General features: G+C 47.5%; 1 non-coding gene across 1 annotated transcript; it reads left to right on the forward strand.

Moving 5' to 3' along the window:
- Positions 1-3,604: 3,604 nt before the first annotated feature.
- On the forward strand, positions 3,605-3,676 carry TRNAE-UUC (transfer RNA glutamic acid (anticodon UUC)). The gene has a single exon. It is a non-coding gene; the product is annotated as a tRNA-Glu (tRNA).
- The last annotated feature ends 14,701 nt before the right edge of the window (positions 3,677-18,377 follow it).

The following is an 18,377-nucleotide window of genomic DNA, read 5'->3' on the forward strand; positions in this document are numbered from 1 at the left end:
ATAGACTTGAGGAAGCTTTATGGGGCTGAACAGGCCTCAGAGTTAGTGTCAGATGTGGAAAGAAGAATGAGGAGGTACAGATAGAGGTGGAACAAAGGGATCGGGGCAGGAAAGCATGAAGGGCAAGTGCGACAGAGAAAGAAGGGTGACGGGAATGTGGTCCCTAAAGAGGGGACACGGGAGGATAATGTTAGCAGGGTATGAGAAGGCTGGATTATGGAAAGCCAGGAAGGCTTGGCCAGGGAGTTTTGATTTTACTTAACAGGCAACTACAAGTTTTTTTGAAGGTTTTTGAGTAGAAATGTGTTTCAGGGATCATGGTCTTTTAGAGGTTGAAGGGAACCTACAGTCATGTAGTTTGGTGTTTCTCAAACTTAGTGGCATCAGAATCAGTGGGGGTAGGGGTGGCGGCTCGTGTTTGATAAAATTCAGACTCCTAGGCCCTGTTCCTAGAAGTGCTCATTCAGTAGCTCTGGGTGGGGCTGGGAATCTGCAGTTTAACAAAGGCACTGGTGGTGCTGGTGTTAAGACCCTCACTGGAGAGAGTTCCCATCGTGGCTCAGCAGTAACGAATCCGACTAGTATCCGTGAGGACCCGGGTTCAATCCCTGGTCTCGCTCAGCAGATTAAGGATCAGGTGTTGCTGTGAGCTGTGGTGTAGGTCACAGACGCAGCTTGGATCCAGCGTTGCTGTGGCTGTGGTGTAGGCAGGCAGGCAGCTGCAGCTCTGATTCCACCCCTAGCCTTGGGGAGCAGGGAACAGGGGGTGGACCCACACTAGAGGCCACTGATGGCCTCCTGGGAGACCCTGTCCAAGGGGTCCAAGCAGGGAAGCCCCTGATGAACACATAGAGAACCACTGAGAAAGAGAGTCAGCCTTAAAACATGTTCAGGCCCAGAAAGCCAGAAACTGACTTCTGACAGTACCAGTCCAGTCGGAAGTTCCCATCCCCCTTTCTCTTGCCCTCCCTTACTCCAACCTTGGACGGCCTTGGAACTCTGAAGGGAGGAAGACCAAGATCGAAATGAGAAATGGATCACACCCCTCTATTGGGACAGCAAGGTAAATATTTAACCTGTGTGGCTAAACAGCATACTATTTTTTTTTTAGAGTCACACCCATGCCATATGGAAATACCCAGACTAGAGCTCAAATCAGAGCCACAGCTACCAGCCTAGGCCACAGCCACATCAATGCCAGATCTGAGCCAGAGTCTGCAACCTACACCACCGCTCACTGCAATGTGGGATCCTTAACCCACGGAGTGAGGCCAGGGATCAAACCTGCATCCTCTGAGTCACAATGAGAACTCCCAGAACACTTTTTTTTTTTTTAAACTGCAAAAAAGCCGTGCCTTGGAGTATCTGCCTATTTCTGGGGTGTAAATACTCTCTCAGCACCGCCATCTCAGGCTACCAATGTGATGTCACCCACTATAGAGTTAGAAAGAGAAGCCTGCAGTTAGACAATGTGATCTGGTGGGAGCCGGATTCAGCTCACCTCTGTTCCAAGATACCCAAGATGGAGCAGTGGGGGAGAACCATCTGGAATGAAGATGGAACTGGTGAAAAGTACATTGTCCTGGACTGTGCTTTATTATTTAAGGTGACCATAGGGTTTTCTGTTCCTGCTCAAGTTCTCATCCATGCCAAGGAAAAAGAGGAACACATTTCGGTTTGGGAGACGAAAGAAAAGTTGCATTTTGGTTATATCCTAAGGATGGTGCCTGTCCAATGTATGGGTTACACCGGGAACTTTTGTCTTTAAAACTGGTAAGATACATTTAAAAAAGAATTACCGGGAGTTCCCGTCGTGGCGCAGTGGTTGACGAGTCCGACTGGGAGCCATGAGGTTGCGGGTTCGGTCCCTGGCCTTGCTCAGTGGGTTGACGATCCGGCGTTGCCGTGAGCTGTGGTGTGGGTTGCGGACGCGGCTCGGATCCTGCGTTGCTGTGGCTCTGGCGTGGGCCGGTGGCTGCAGCTCAGATTGGACCCCTGGCCTGGGAACCTCCATGTGCCGCGGGAGCGGCCCAAGAAATAGCAACAACAACAACAACAAAAAAGAATTACCAAGTGGAAATACAGAGCTGAAAAGTATAGGTGAAATCTCGGCCCCCAGACCGAGAACCGCAGTCGTAGGATGTCCTCCAGAGAAAGGCAGCTGGCTCACTGATTAAAAAACAAACAAGTGAAACTGTTCAAAAATGCAAAGATAGTACAGGAAGTACCCGCCCAAACTCGAGTAAGACCTACCTCATACTATGAAGACTAAATGAGCAAACGAATGTGAACGTGTCTCATACACATAGTAGGTTTGCAGCCAGCAAGTTGTGGTCTTCCTCCAGAGCTTCGCGAAGTTTCAATGGTGTTGGCCTCTCCCTTAGGGGAGCTTGATTTGTGTGACTACATGTCGAAGTCGTTTCTATTTCAGGGCTTTTTCCACCCCTGCTCTCCTGTTGCCGAATGTCACAATGGAGGCCTTAAGAGAACCTCAGTCAGGGGCAGATAGAGAACTTTCGAAGACCCTTGGGCAGGTGGGGCCAGAGAGGGGAGTAAAGGAGAACCAGAACCAGCTTTTAACCAGGCTCCAAAGTGTCCAGCTCAAGTGAAAACAACTTCTGTGTGGTTTAAGCCACCACGAGGACACCGGGACCAGAGCTCTCCCACGCGGGCTGGCCCAACAACTGGTTCTTTGCGCTTCCTAATCCCCGCGGCCGCCTCTGAGGCAGAAGCTGCGCAGGGAGGGATGCTGCTTCCAGCCGCGGCCGGGCTGGGGAACCGCGGGGAACCTTCTATCCGTTCTGGCAGGGAGGGACATGCTCCAGTTCTTAAATCTACCTTCACAAACCACCTTCGTCTACTTTCAGGGACACAAAGCCCGCCTTTTGCCGTTGAGTCAACAGAACCTGGAAAGTTCCAGGCTTCCAGGCAGCCCTCGCTCCGGTTTCTTGAGGGCAAAGAGACACTCTTTGGGGACGGGATGGGGCCGGCATAGCGCGGCGAAGAGAGACAGACGCCGGGGCGCTGAGGACACCCAGGCTTTGAGGCCCAGTGGTCGGGGGCGCACAGCCGGCGCGTGGCCGGGCGCGCGGGTCTGCCCGAGGGCACAGAGACGAGCCTGCTGTCCTCGGAGCCGCGGCCGGGAGGCTGGTCGGCGGCTGCCAGAGACCGGGCGCCCAGCCCACTGCGGTCTCTGAGGTGGCTCTTTTCACGGCTCCACACGGCACTTGTTTCTTTCTTTCTTTCTTTTTTTTTTGTCTTTTTGCTATTTTTGTTTCTTACTAATGAGTCTACATTCCAAACCCCCGTCCTTCGGTGCTCTGCCGGATTTCTTGTGAGGAATTGTGAATAATGACTCATCAACCTACAGTCTACATCGGTGTATACGCGGTGTCTAGAATGAGGAGCCTGGAAGAGACCTGAAAAGACGCCAACGTGAGGAGAAAAAGAGATTCGACTCTCCACCTCAAGGCTCCACAGGACAACGCGGACCCGAGGAGTTCCCGCATGCGCAGAAGCGGGTCTGACACAGTGGGCTGGGCGGGGCAAGAGGCAGTCAGGCGGAAGACTCAATCTGTCTAGATTGGCGGACGTATTTGTCGTCTCCCACATGGTCTAGCGGTTAGGATTCCTGGTTTTCACCCAGGCGGCCCGGGTTCGACTCCCGGTGTGGGAACGCCAGTGCCTTTTGCAAAGTAACCAACAGCAACCCAATTCAAGTTCCTCTTAACTAGGGAAAGATTAGTCTTTTCGGTAAACGGTATAACCTTATTTTAGGGCAGCCAGGAGAGACTGAGGCTGAAGAGACTGAGGCTGTTCCCTGGAACCGGCATGGGCACACAGCCCACACAAACCCAGTCCGGTCCTGGAGCCGGAGGGGAGGAAGTTAACTTGGACTTGGACCGTGCCAGGTTAGCTTTTGAAATGTGCTTACATCTCAGGAGCTGTGAGCCAGCCATCCTGTGCTAAGATAAATGTTTCAGCTGATTTTTCTGCGTAATTTCTCTTTGTACTATGAATAGGAGCCAAACGACCAAAAAGTGCTCTTCTTTGAAAGAAAAAAGAAAAGACACATTGTAGGACATTGCAGGGCTTTTAAACTGCCGAAAGCCATCCGTTCCTTCGAGAACGACAGCAAGGTTTTTCTGAAAAGACGTATTATTGAGGGCAAAGGAGGTCAGTGTACAATCTATTGGGTTTGCGATTAGAAGAGCCCACTAAACCAGTTATTGGGGGGGGGCAGGGGGCAGGGAGGAAGAAAAGAAAATTAGATTATTACAAATATTGAAGAGCGAGGCAATGGCAAAAAAACCACTTTCTTCTCACGCCCTAACATATTTATTTGACACATTCTGTTTTAAAAACGTCAAGAATTCATGATATGCTCAATAAGATCTCTAGAATTAGAAATCTGAGTACTGATGTGTGACCAGTTTCCAACTGTTTCCCAAATAAGTGCATCTTTTGCTGGCATAGTTTATCTCTCTTACCTCTCCAAACATTTGCCATTAGGGAAAACCTCCAGGCATTTAGAAGCCGCACTCTTTCCCATTGGTGTTGAACTGTTTGAAACTCCCCCAGTTTGTTCCCAGACTGCCATTAACACTGAGGAATGACTGTGAAAAAGACTTGGCATCCAAAGGACTTTGAAATTTCCTCTCTTTTTAAAGTCCTTCAGGATTTTAAGGGACAGAAAAATGTCATTCTTCATGAGAAAAATGCTAAGCTAAATAGATGCTTATTCAAAACTCCTAATACAGAGCTTGGAGCAGAAACCGATCATCAGCAGGTACTCTGCATTTATTGAATTGAGTGGGACAGGATTGATAGGAAAATTAAAAGCCTAATCACAATAATACTATTTATTGAGCACATGCTATGAACTAGGCGAAATGTTTTACATACCTTTTTAAATTCGATCTTTATTTTGTTATTAGATAATATTTTTATGCCTCTATCAGCCAGGAGCCCAGTAGGAAACTGATGACATTCTTAGCAGAGTTTAATAAAAGGACTATTTATGATTTAACCACAAAAAATTATGCAGTCCTCAGCGCTCCTGGGACTAAAATGAAGAAAGAGGAGTTCCCTGGTGGCCTACCTGTTAAAGACCTGATGTTGTCATTGCTCTGGCACTGGTTCTATCCCTGGCCCAGGAACTTCTGCACATGGATGGGCAAGGCCAAAACAACAACAACAAAAAACCCCAAACTAAAATAAAATGAGCAAGGAGAGGAAGGGTAGTTGATGGACAAGGCTGCCACTTAGGAGCTATGTTTTTTGTTTGTTGTTTTAAAACTTGCTTTCATATGGCAAGTGAGTTCCATTCACATGAAGGTTGTTAAATAAACTCATCCTATGAACTGTTCGTTTCCATAAAATAGATTTGTGGCCTCACAAAATTTGGCAAAAGTTTCCTTTGGATGCAAATGATACTTAAGAGCCCCAGAGCATGGTAGATACTTCTACAGACATGTACTTAATAAAAGGAAGAGCTTAACTTTGTGGGGAGGTGGTTGCTTGTGTTATATTTGTCATTTTTACTGCCTCGTTTTTTACAAAACGTTTTTCCATAATTTTCATTAATCATCTTTATAATCAGTCTAGAGTCATACACTGAACTGCAAATGCCCTTTGCAGTCATTTAATGGAACCCCTCATTTTACTCATGAAGCATTGATTCTGGATTTTATGCCTCTGATTCCCTAGTATCGGCCTTTAGATTGTATCCCCTCCCTACCCTTTTTATTATTTTTTTTTGTCCTTTTTTAGAGCCTATGGGGCGTATGGAAATTCCCAGGCTAGGGGTCAAAGCAGAGCTGCAGCTGCCTGCCTACACCATAGGTGCAGGAGCGACAGATCTGTTCCAAGAGCACATCTGTAATCAACGCTGCAGCTTTCCACCACCCTGGATCCTTAATCTCCTGAGCAGGACCAGGGATTGAACCCACATCCTCATGGATACTAGTCTGGTTCTTCACCCACTGAGCCACAATGGGAACTCCCCCACATTGAATCTTTCATGGTATCCTGGCCTGATACCACTCCCTCTTAAACTACTGGGTGCAGAGAAGATGAATTTTAAAAACTCTATGGTATCTCGCTTTTGGTCAGTGGTTAAGGCATAGCTGCATTAACATAGTTGTAACAATTTTTGTTTGAAATTTTGAGTTATTAAAATTTTTTTATTCACCATATTATCATTTCTAGAAAGTGATGATTGTTATTTGGAATATTTGAACTAGGCATATGTTCTCAGTATGCTTCCATTTTTGCATACGGTCATGAACTCTGAGAGGGTCTGCATAGAGATTGTTTTATGCGCGCCCATGTGGGTATATAGAGTCACATAGATTTGTATGTATGTTCCCTCAGAGATATGCTGCATACAAAAAAATTCCTAAATATGGAGTTCCCATTGTGGCTCAGTGGAAACGAATCTGACTAGTATCCATGAGGACGCATGTTCGATCCCTGGCCCCGCTCAACGGGTTAAGGATCCAGCGTTGCCATGAGCTGTGGTGCAGGGTGCAGAAGTGGCCTGGATCTGACGTTGCTGTGGCTGTGGTGTAGGCCGCCAGCTACAGCTCTGATTTGACCCCCAGCCTGGGAACCTCCATGTGCCTCTGGTGCAGCCCTAGAGAGACTAATAATAATAATAATAATAGGGAGTTTCTGCTGTGGCACAGTGGTTAACGAATCCGACTAGGAACCATGAGGTTGTGGGTTCAATCCCTGGCCTTGCTCAGTGGGTTAAGGCTCTGGCGTTGCTGTGAGCTGTGGTGTAGGTCGCAGATTCGGCTCGGATCCCAAGTTGCTGTGGCTCTGGCGTAGGGGGGTGGCTCCAATTCGACCCCTAGCCTGGGAACCTCCATATGCCGTGGGAAGCAGCCCTAGAAAAGGCAAAAAGTGGACAAATAATAATAATAATAATTTCCTAAATAATCACAACATTAACACTTCATATTAATTCAGGAGAGGGAAAGCAAATATGAACTTTAACTCCCCCACATTGTAAAGCTGAACAACTTGGAAAAACACTGACTCTGTGGAAAATCACTGGAACAAATAATCAAAAAATCAATTTGCAAACACCTAGAAGACCACAGGGTACTGGGTAGTCACCCCACATAGCTTTGTGGGAAACAAGCCTATCCGATGAATCTAATTTCCTTTTGTCACAGAGTGACAGGCATGGTGGATGCGGGGGAACATTCAAGATAATCTATCCTGATTTAAGAAACCTTGGGATTTTGTACTTTGCTGGGTACTCATGAAGAAAATATAAGTGAGACTATTGCTGTCTGGCAAAACACATCCAAACCGAAGTTCAAGGCTCAGCTTCACCCGAATAGGCAACTTACTCTCATTCTACACAGAAATGACCTTGTTCTGCTTCCCAAGTCTCTTCTGCCTGGATTCCATTTTTTTTTTTTTTAAGTATTATTCGGATGCTCTCTATGAAGTGCTTCATCTCTCAGACCCTCAGTTTCCTTGACTCTAAAAGGAGGGTAATAATTGGCTCTACCTCATAAGGTTGTGAAGATTAGATAAGGAAATACGAATAAAGTACATTTTCCCTGCTGGAGTAGATGGTTTTGTTCCCTGGACTTTTTTTTTTTTTTTTTTTTGTCTTTTGGCCATTTCTAGGGCCGCTCCCGAGGCATATGGAGGTTCCCAGACTAAGGGTCGAATCCAAGCTGAAGCCACCGGCCTACGCCAGAGCCCTTAACCCCACCCACTTAGCAAGGCCAGGGTTCAAACCCAAAACCTCACGGTTCCTAGTCGGATTCCTTAACCACTGAGCCACAACGGGAACTCCTCCCTGGATTCTGCTGCATTCACCAAACCAGTGTGGTGTGTGGTTTCAACCAGTGTGGTGTATGGTTTCTCTGACCCCCACCTCAACTGTCTTTTCTAACTCCCATCCTGCTGCCTGTCACAGCACTTGCTGCTCCTCTACACCTTTAACTTTGGCCTGCCACGTGCTCCCAACCCACCTATTTTTTTTTTTTTTTTGTCTTTTTGTGTTTTTGCCTTTTCTAGGGCCGCTTCTGCAGCATATGGAGGTTCCCAGGCTACGGGTCGAATTGCAGCTGTAGCCACCGGCCTACACCAGAGCCACAGCAGCATGGGATCCGAGTTGTGTCTGCAGCCTACACCACAGCTCACGGCAACGCTGGATCCTTAAGTAAGGCCAGGGATTGAACCCTCAACCTTATGGTTCGTAGTCGGATTCGTTAACCACTGAGCCACGACGGGAACTCCCCCAACCCACCTTTGCAACCTAATTTCTGCTGGTTCCCTCCAGGTAACCCCAGATTCCAGTTAATTTCTCACTGAGTCCTGTGTGGCCTTTGCTCAGTTTTCCCTCTACTGAAATGCTCTTGTGCCCTTTTTCTAAATATCTGCCTGTTAGCTGTCCTTGAAGGCTTAAGTCAAATGTCCTGGCCTTCACAGAGCACCCCTTACCTCTCTTCTCTCTCTCTCTCTCTCTTTTTTTGCTTTTTAGAGCCACACCTGCAGCATATAGAAGTTCCAGGGCTAGGGGGTCGAATCAGAGCTGCAGCTGCTGTCCTACACCACAGTCACAGCAGCTTGGGATCCGAGCCGTGTCTGCAACCTACATTACAGCTCATGGCAATGCCTGGGTCCTTAACCTATGGATCGAGGCCAGGGATTGAACCTGCATCCTTATGGATACTAGTCGGATTCATTTCCACTGCACCACCATGGGAACTTCCCCCCATACCTCTCTTGCAGGGAGAGACTCCGAATAGGAATCTCTTTTGATTTTCCTTAGCCTCTTGGGCACCTCTCTTCTGATACAGTTTCCTCTCTAACTTCAGGTCTTAGCTGAGATGTCATTTCCTCCAGAAGTCTCTCCTGCCTCAATGACAGTGGGGGGAATGCTTGACTCTGCACGTCTCCCTCTCGTCACATTTACCACACTTGCCCCGGCCCCTCCAGAGCACATGCTCCAAGGCCAGCACCCTGCACACAGTAAAGACTTAATAAACATGTGCTGAGGGAATGTGCGAGCTGGACAAGGACTGTTTTGTCTCAAGGAACTTCTTAGGTTCCAGGTTACAGAAAGCCACTGGAACTAGTTCAGGCCCAGGAGAGAATGACTGGCTTATATAACAAAACTGTGGATAGTGAAGTGGTGTGGCTGGCCTCGGGGACAGCCAGAACCCGTGATCCCTCTCTCTGTCTCTTTATGTGTCAAATTTATTCTCACCTATTATGGATCGAAAATGGACCACCAGCTCCATCCTCACTCCCAACCAAGAAGGAAGGTCTTTCTTTTCTTGGGTTTCTGTTGGAAAGTGCTGGGGAGGAACGTGCCCATCTCTGGGCCCTGGGCCCTCCCCATGGTAGATGCATGTGGGGTATTATGCTTGGCAACTCTTCTTGGAACCACATGGTGGAGAGGAAGGCGGACCAGGGATTAAAATTAAACCAGAGGAATTAAATAGCGTTGATGGTTGCACAACTTTGTGGATGTACAAAAGCCTCCGAATGTAAAAGTCTGGAGGATTTTATGGTATTTGAGTTATAGCTCAATTTTCTTTAAAAAAAGAAGAAAATTAAGCCAGATACAATCTTGCTGGCAAAATAAGCATTTTTGTATTCATTTTATTTGAGCTACTTATTTATTCAGCAAACATTTATAGGCACCTATTATTCCTAGAACCCATCTAGATTTTCATTTTAGTTGGGGAAACTTACACACACACAAAAGTATATGAATAAGGTCAGAAGTATAGGTTTCTTTTCTTTTCTTTTCTTTTCTTTTTTTTTTTTTTTGGTCTTTTTAGGGCCTCACCCACAGCAAATGGAGGTTCCCAGGCTAGGGGTCAAATCTGAGCTACCGCTGCTGGCCTATACCATAGCCACAGAAACGTGGGATCTGAGCCACATCTGTGACGTACACCACAGCTCACGGCAATGCCAGATCCGTAACCCACTGAGCGAGGCCAGGGATTAAACCCGTGTGCTCATGGATACTGGTTGGGTTGGTTAATCATGGAGCCACGACAGGAACTCTTTCATTTCATTTTAAATGTGATGGGAAATCTCTGGAAGTTTAAGCATAGAATGGGTTCCATCCCCAGGATGAAACTCCCTGGATTTGAGGGGCTTTGGGTTTTTTGTTTCTTTTTCTTTTTGGATATGCCCACAGCATGTAGATGTCCCTGGGCCAGGGATCGAACCCAGGCTACAGCAGTGACAACCCAGATCCTTAAACCACTGAGCCACAAGGAAATTCCTGAGGGGCTTGAGAGTCTTCCGGCCAGGTTGTCGGTTTGAGTCAGCACCAACCACACTTTTACAGGAAGAGGAGAATGTTTTAACGAGTCTTTGAGATGGCTTCCACAACCTCATTTTCGGAATTTGACAACTTTGTCATAAAATACAGTTTCCTTGTAAACTAACTTACATCACATCATACTTTGCATTCAACCTCTTTGCCTGGCATAAGCCAGACTGCAAAGCTTGGAGGCACGGTCCCTAAGACTTCCCTCACTTTGGACACTGTCTGCAGGTTCAGGGGTGGTGGCAGGGGGCCGGGGGGGGGGGTTGTCAAAACCACTCTCAGGCTTGATGCTGTGCTGGAAGTAGCCACAGAACTCACTGAAAGCTGGAGCTCTCCCAGGTAGGGTTTGTTATAGGAAAAGGATACAGACCGAAATCAGCCAAAGGAAGAGACACACGGTAGAGTCAGGGACGGTTCCAAGTGCCAGCTTTCTGTTGTCCTCTCTCCCCGTGGAGTTAGGATTCATGAACCCCCCCACCTCGCCCCGCCATATGGATTGTGTGAGAGTATGCATGGAATATTGCCAACCAGGGACGCTCACCTGAGTTTTTATCAGGGCGTCATTATGTAGGCATGATTGATTGATTGGGGGGATCACCCTTGTGGTTGAACCCATTCTCTAGGCTGCCTGATAATATGTGACCCAGCGGCCCTGTCCGAAGTCACATGGTTAGTCTTTGTGGCTTGGCCAGCTCCCACCTAAAATTATCAGCTATGGCCAGCCCTTGCCCTAAACAAAGATACTCCTATCAGGTATGACATAGATTACTTCCCAGAAGCCAAGGGTAAAGGCCAGACCTCTCTTTGGGTGAGGCCAAATGCTTTTCTTTTCTTTCTTTTTTTTAAATTTTTTTTTTTAAATTCAAGGAATGTTATTGTATTTACAGTTGGGCAACCATCATCACAACCTAATTTTAGAACATTTCCATCTCCAACCCCTAGTACACCCCCACCCCAACCTGTCTCATATAGTAACCACACGTTTTTGAAAGTCTGCGAGTCTGTTTTTGTTCTGCAAAAAAGTTCATTGTATCCTTTTTTTAGGTTCCAAATATAAGTGATGGCATTTGATGTTTGTGTCTCCCTGATTAACTTCACCTCGAAGAATAATTTCTGGGTCCATCCATGTTGCTTCAAAGGCCATTATTTCATTCCTTTTTATGGCTGAGTAATATTCCATTGCGTATATGTGCCACATCTTCTTTATCCACCTCTCTGTCAATGGATATTTAGGTTGCTTCCATGTCAAGTCCAATTTTTCTTTTTCTTTTTTTTTGTCTTTTAGGGCTGCACCCACAGCATATGGAGGTTCCCAGGCTAAGGGTCAAATTGGAGCTACAGCAACCTCAGATCTAAGCCGCATCTTCAATCTACACCACAGCTCACGGCAATGTCGGATCCTTAACCCACTGAGTGAAGTCAGGAATCAAACCTGTGTCCTCGTGGATGCTAGTCAGATTCGTTTCCCCTGAGCCATGACGGGAACTCCTCAAGGCCAAATTCTTCACTATGAATTTTTATTTTTCTGGTTTTCTTCTCAGGGGAAATGGAGGAGACAGGATCGGTTATGGCCACAGACTATTTGCCAAAACATAGGTCAGTGCCCAGGCCAGCAGCTCATGATGGCTCTGACTTCTCTCCCATCATTTTTGCCCCAGACTTCCTAAGGGAGCTTCCAAAAATTGGGGTGAGGTGGGGTTGCAGATTTGCTCTGAAGCGCACACTCTGGCTGGCCCCTTGCATCGCACTCCGATGTTAAAATGAAAACTGTGGCCCTTTGGGGGAGTGTCTGATGCTGGGCACTTTTATTTCATCAGAACCACCATGAGTTTGAGGGTCTCACCTGCATGAGGAGTTCCACTGTCAGCTCAAGAGCAAAATTGCTAAGTTGCGTGCAGAAAACAGAGGCCTCTCAGGAGTTTGTCTGCATCTTGCAGCGTCTGACAATGGCCTTGGGGAGTTTACCCTATTATTATCAGGGAACCCCATCCCCCACCTTCAGTGGGTTTTGGCCATGTTGGCCCCACACCTGCAACTGTCTGATTGCCTTGCCTTCGACCCTGACTCTCTCATTGTGTATAAATTTAGCAAGTCTATTTGCCAAAGGCAGGGAGCCCTCCCCACTTATTTCCTGCCCCCACCCCGGGTGCCTCAGTTCAGGGCTGTTTTTCCATCCTAAGCTCTGTTGTACGAGACGGATTGGGTGGAGGGGAGGGGAAGTGGAAGGCAGGCGATTTTGCAGCATCAAATGTGTTTGTGGAGTCTGAGGTGGGAACAGCAAACCTGCCAGTTATCAGAAGCTGGAGTAATTTTCCATCACCCGAGCTCGTTAATGTCCCGATTGGGGTTAATGGATTCAAGGGGAGGGGGGAGAGCGGGTGCACTGAGGGGAGTGAGGGAGAAATAATCAGAATTTGGCAACAGCTCAGTGGTGGGGTGTGGAGGGAAGGGATGATGTGCTGACAAGCCCAAGATGATAAGCATCCCCAGAGAGACAGAGAAGTGGGGCAGAGAGAATGAGTTTTGTCTCCTTTGACAAATCGGAGGCACTGCCGGGACGCCTAAATGGAGCAGCCTAAGAGCGCAGGCAGTCCAGGCTGGAGCACCTGTGAAAGCAGACACTTCCGGGGGCAGTTGTCATTTTCAGGCAGATAGGTGGCTTTGTGGCCAAAATTTCTGCCTCTGTACACCGATGCCAAAGAGAAACTTGGAGATAGAGTTGGACGAAATAGAAACAGTAGCTTTCTTTGTTGGGCAAAGAGGGGAACACAGCAGGCTAGTAAGGATCTAGAGCTGTGCCCCCTGCCCCTCAGAGGGGTAGTGAGGTGTCTTGCAGTGTTTGAGGAGCAGGGTGTGATCGGCTCATAGACCTTTTCCTGATTGGTAGGTGGTGAGATCATGGGAAGTCAGCGTCATTAACCTTCTGGTTCCAATTGGTCTGGGGTCTACGTGCTTGTAAGCAGCATACAGTTCATTTTGCTACCCAGTGGGGGCTTCAGAACCTGCAAAAGAGGTCCAAGGATATGACTCAGAATATTATCTAGTCTTTGAGGAAGAACTAACTAAAGGTCCTTGACTTTGTTGAATGGCGAAACGATTCTGTCTTGCTTGACTGTTGTCCTTTCTCTCTGCATTTTCTCCCTTCTCTGATTAAATTGGTCCTTTGACTAAAGTTTTTCTATAGATAATGGAGTTCCCGTCGTGGCTCAGTGGTTAACGAATCCGACTAGGAACCATGAGGTTGAGGGTTCGATCCCTGGCCTTACTCAGTGGGTTAAGGATCCGGTGTTGCTGTGAGCTGTGGTGTAGGTTGCAGATGCGGCTCGGATCCCGCATTGCTGTGGCTCTGGTGTAGGCCGGCGGCTACAGCTCTGATTCGACCCCTAGCCTGGGAACCTCCATATGCTGCGGGAGCGGCCCTAGAAAAGGCAAAAAGAGAAAACAAACAAACAAAATAAATAAATAAAGTTTTCCTATAGATAAAAAGGCAGGTGGAGAACATGAGTGGGGTCCACTCTAGGAAGGCCTCACAGGGTCCTCCTGCTTGGTTACAGCTTCAGAGTTTTCTAATTGAACAGGGCCTGGCTGTTGCAAGCAGTGGGGTGGTGGAGGGAGAGTCTGGGCTTGGAAGATGGGAGAGATTCTGTGACATATCTGGCCTGCAGTGACAGACACAAACTTTAGTATGTAAATCTCAGGAGCACCAAATGAGCGTTGCACAGTTCCGAGGGCTTCCTATCCCACGGCAGTCATCAGAGATTTGCTATTTATTCTGATCATTTTCTGGCAGATGGCACTAAAGTGCCTTGAGGAAGGTGTGACTTCAAGCAAAGGTACTATATAAGCTTGCAGAGGCTCTGGGGTGCTTGTTAGGCTATTTTTTAAAAAATAAGTCTTGGTTAATAAAGCCTGCGCAATTTCTAGTCCCTTCTGATCTTGTTACATTATGTGAAGTGTCAGTCTGAAGACCCTGAGCTACTAATTATCTTATAAACAGGGCACTTTAATGGTGGCGCCTTGTTTCTTGCATATGCTTCGTGTGTGATTGTGAGACATGCTGAAAAGCTGAGTTGGTACAAATTTCACGGAAGACGGTTTCGCATGTAACATGTATCAAGAGCCATAAACATGTTTCTTCCTTGAATCTGGTGATTATACTTTTAGAAATCTACACAAGGGGAAGAATCAGAGAAGAGCAAAGACACAGCCAGATGAACAAGGATGCTTTTTCCTTACAGCATCATCTATCATTAAAAAAAAAAAAATACTTAAAAAAAAATACTTGAAGTGATGAAGAAAATCCTATAATAGGAGAATGAATGAACAAATGGTACATCCATGTGGTGGAATACTGTACAGCTGATTATTTACATCCGAGATTATCTAATGACACAGAAAAAAGCAGAATCCCAAACTCGGAGGATAGTTTGAGTCCAACTTTGTATAGAGGGAAATACACGTATACCTAAAACTGGAAGAAAATATACCCAAAAGCCAGAAAGTTAACAGTGGCTATTTCTGGGTGGTAGCATCACATTTATTTATTTTTCCTTGTCCTTATTTTTTTCTTTTTCTTTTCTTTTTTTCTTTTTAGGCCTGCAGGTGTGGCATATGGAAGTTCCCAGGCTAGGGTTCAAATTGGAGCTATAGACACCGGCCTACACGACAGCCACAGCAACACAGGATCTGAGTTGCATCACGACCTACATCACAGCTCACAGCAACGCTGGATCCTTAACACATTGAGCGAGGCCAGGGATTGAACCCATGGCCTCCTGTATAGTAGTTGGGTTCATTACTGCTGAGCCACGATGAGAACTCCCTGTACTTATTTCAATTTTCCAAATTATTTTTGAAATGAGCGTATAATTGCTCTCACAGTCAAGAACTTTTCCCCCATAGTAAATCCATATGGCTCGGGACTCCGCATTGAGTGCCACGAGATGGCACGTAGCATGCTCTCATCTACCCCCAGCACAAGGTCAGAGCCATCCAACCTTTTGTGGGCCGCTATTTTGCATTCTCGTCCTCTGGATGTGGGTTCTTGGCTGACCCCTGAAGTGGGCAGGGCTGGCACTGAAGGGACAAGTCTCCAGAACCACTAGTTTTCCCCTCATGCCCTTATCCAGGGTGATGTGGCTGGTCCACCTTCTCAACAGAAAACAAAACCCGACGCCCTGGGTCTTGCATAGGAAATGCCATTTTAGCTAGTAAGTGACTTTTCTTTTCTTTCTTTCCTTCTTTCTTTTTTCTTTCTTCCTTCCTTCCTCTCATCCTCCCTCCCTCCCTTTCTTTTTTTCTTTCTGTCTTTTTTAGGGCCTCACCCATGGCATATGGAGGTTCCCAGGCTAGGGGTCCAATAGGAGCTGCAGCTGCCAGCCTACACCAGAGCTACAGCAATGCCAGATTCAAGCTGTGTCTGCGACCTACACCACAGCTCACGGCAATGCCAGATCCTTAACCCACTGAGTAAGGCCAAGGATTGAGACCACATCCTCATGGACACTAATCAGATTTGTTTCCGATGCACAATGAGGGGAATTCCCTTCCTTTCTTGCTTGCTTGGCTGCACCCACCATATGCAGAAGCTCCTGGGCCAGGGATTTGAACATTCACCACAGCAGTGACAATGCTGGATCCTTTAACCACAAGGCCACCAAGGAACTCCAGTGACATTCTTTTAGCAAACCAAGGTTTTCTATGTTGTTTTGTTTTGGTTGCGTGGTATAGTTTTAGATGACTAGGTGTGGATGCGTGTCCTGGCACTGCTGTTGAATTCCAGTGTAGACACCCAAAGTTTCCTCCCCACCAACAGCTTGCTTGTTCCACCGGGGCTGAGTTAGGTCAAACAAGTTCAACAATTCCTGGAAATGTTCTGACGGATCAAGTGTGCCGCCGATGTAAGATTCTTTTTTTAAGCTGCTGTCATGGATTCATTCTCCAGCTTCTGCTTGCGCCACAAGCCCCTGGGCAATAAAATGATCTCAGGGACCAGAGGCAGGGTCCATGGGGCAAGGTGACGTTACTGGTTTGGTTCGCCCTGGATGCTGGGGCCAGACCCAACTTTTTCTGGTGAGATTCCCAACTGGCCAAAAAATTTTTTTAAAGCCAGCAGTTCTGGTCAAAGAACCTTGGCTGCGTCCATGAGCTTCTCTGAGCACAAAAGCTGGTTCCATGTGGTAAGCGGTTGCCCAGCACACGGCCCTTTCAAAATCTTTTCCACATTGCCTCGTAACCAGGGCTCAGGCTCCTTTCCTGGCAAGGACGCTGTGGACAATGATCTGTGCACAGAGAGCTGGCTCCATTCCCTGGCAATTCCATGCTGCTCTCGCTGGCTCGGTGGCAGTAAAAATGGAGCCGCCTAAACATCTCCTGAGTATGGCATCTAAAACAAAGAGCACCTGGGGCTTTGGTGACAAGAAGCAGAGTCCCACTTTCTAGCAGAGAGCTTTTACATTTAGAAGAAATCTGGCACCAAAGGTTCGCTCACAGTGATTTTGCTTCAATTTGGGGCCTGTGGAGACATTAGCGGGTCCCTGAATATTTCAAATTTTTGGTCAAAGCTTGGCCGACCATGGAAGCTTTTATCATCTGTAAGTCATATGCAAACAGCTATGAGTTTTATAGAGACATAAAGCTGGGGTTGCGTGTGAATCAAATAGCTCTGGGGGCAGAGCTTCGACTTGACCTAGACCTGGAATCCATTTTTCTGCCAACGCATGACCTTGGAGGAAAATTATATATTTTCTTCAAATCCCAGTTCTTCATCTCAAAACCAATAGAACATCCAATACCCACATGATAAGGTCAATGGAAGCACAACTGAATAAACTAATACAAAGGTATCCCGTCAGCACTCTGAGGCCCTTCCCTCAGCCTCTCTCCTCCTCTCCATCCCCCTGCCCCTCTTTTTTCATTTTTGGCCACAAGGCTGTATATGGATCAGATCAGAGTTGCTGACCTAAGGTGGAGCTTCGGCAACGTTGGAGCCTTAGCCCACTGTGCCAGGCAGGGATCGAACTTGCAACCCAGCACTCCCAAGAGGCCACGGATCCCCAGATCGTCGTTGTGCCACAGTGGGAACTCCCTTCATCGCCCTTTCCTGTCTCTAGAGCTGTGACTTTAAAACTGTTTTAAGGGCTGGAAGGTTTAAAAACATTCAAATAAATATGTACGCAGAACCAGAAAACAGATGCTCGCCCCCAAAACCACAAGCTGCTACAAAGGAAGGACCTGGTTTCTCCCGTCTTTCTCTCCTTGGAAGAAGTCTCCTGTAATGTAGGTGCTGTGAGGTTGGCCTTTCTCCTTTACCAGGAGACCCTAGGGAAAGGACAGGCTCACGATGAGATTGCTGGCCTCTGGGACCCTCGCCACCTTCCACCGCCCCTCCCCCTCCCAGCTCCAGTCCCCTGATTTCCAGGGAGGGCTCTTCTGTATTTTGGGTTGACAATAATGCATTTGGGGCTGGAGTTCTTTTCATTTGGGTGTTTTCTCTGATGAATTAACTTTCTGGAAGGAAGGCAGCGCTAGCCGCTTGGGGGCTTTTACTGAAGCCAGAGTGACTTGATTGGTTTGGCCACGTGATGAGAGGGAGGTGAGCCCGTTTTGGGCCCGATTATCAGAAAGCCAGGAGGTGCTTGGTGTGCTCAACTTTTGACTTGGATTTGTGTGGTCAGCAGGTTTGTATTGGCACCTGGAAAAGAGGATGGAATTGGGCCCCTACCTCGCCACCCCACAGCCGTGGGCTTCCACCTGATGTGCCCCCAGCCACCCCGCGTGACTCGCCCAGTCCCGGCCTCCTTCTCCCATTGGCTCCCAATTTCCTTTCCTGCGGGACCATCCTGAGCCTTGAGAGAAGCATCCCGTTCCTCCCTCCCAGGATGGGAGAAGGGCTTCTCTGCCTCTCTGTGGCTCTGACTCTAGGTTGCTGGGTCTGGGGGGTGAGGACAGCCTGAAGTCCGACCCTGAGCCGGGAGTGGGAAGGTACAGTGGTGCTTTCAAGATCCTAGTCAGCAGTAAACTGAGCTATTATGCTCTGGGTCTGATGTGTTCTCTA

This window comes from Phacochoerus africanus, chromosome 13 (genome assembly GCF_016906955.1).
Source record: "Phacochoerus africanus isolate WHEZ1 chromosome 13, ROS_Pafr_v1, whole genome shotgun sequence".
In the NCBI taxonomy this organism is placed as follows: domain Eukaryota; kingdom Metazoa; phylum Chordata; class Mammalia; order Artiodactyla; family Suidae; genus Phacochoerus; species Phacochoerus africanus.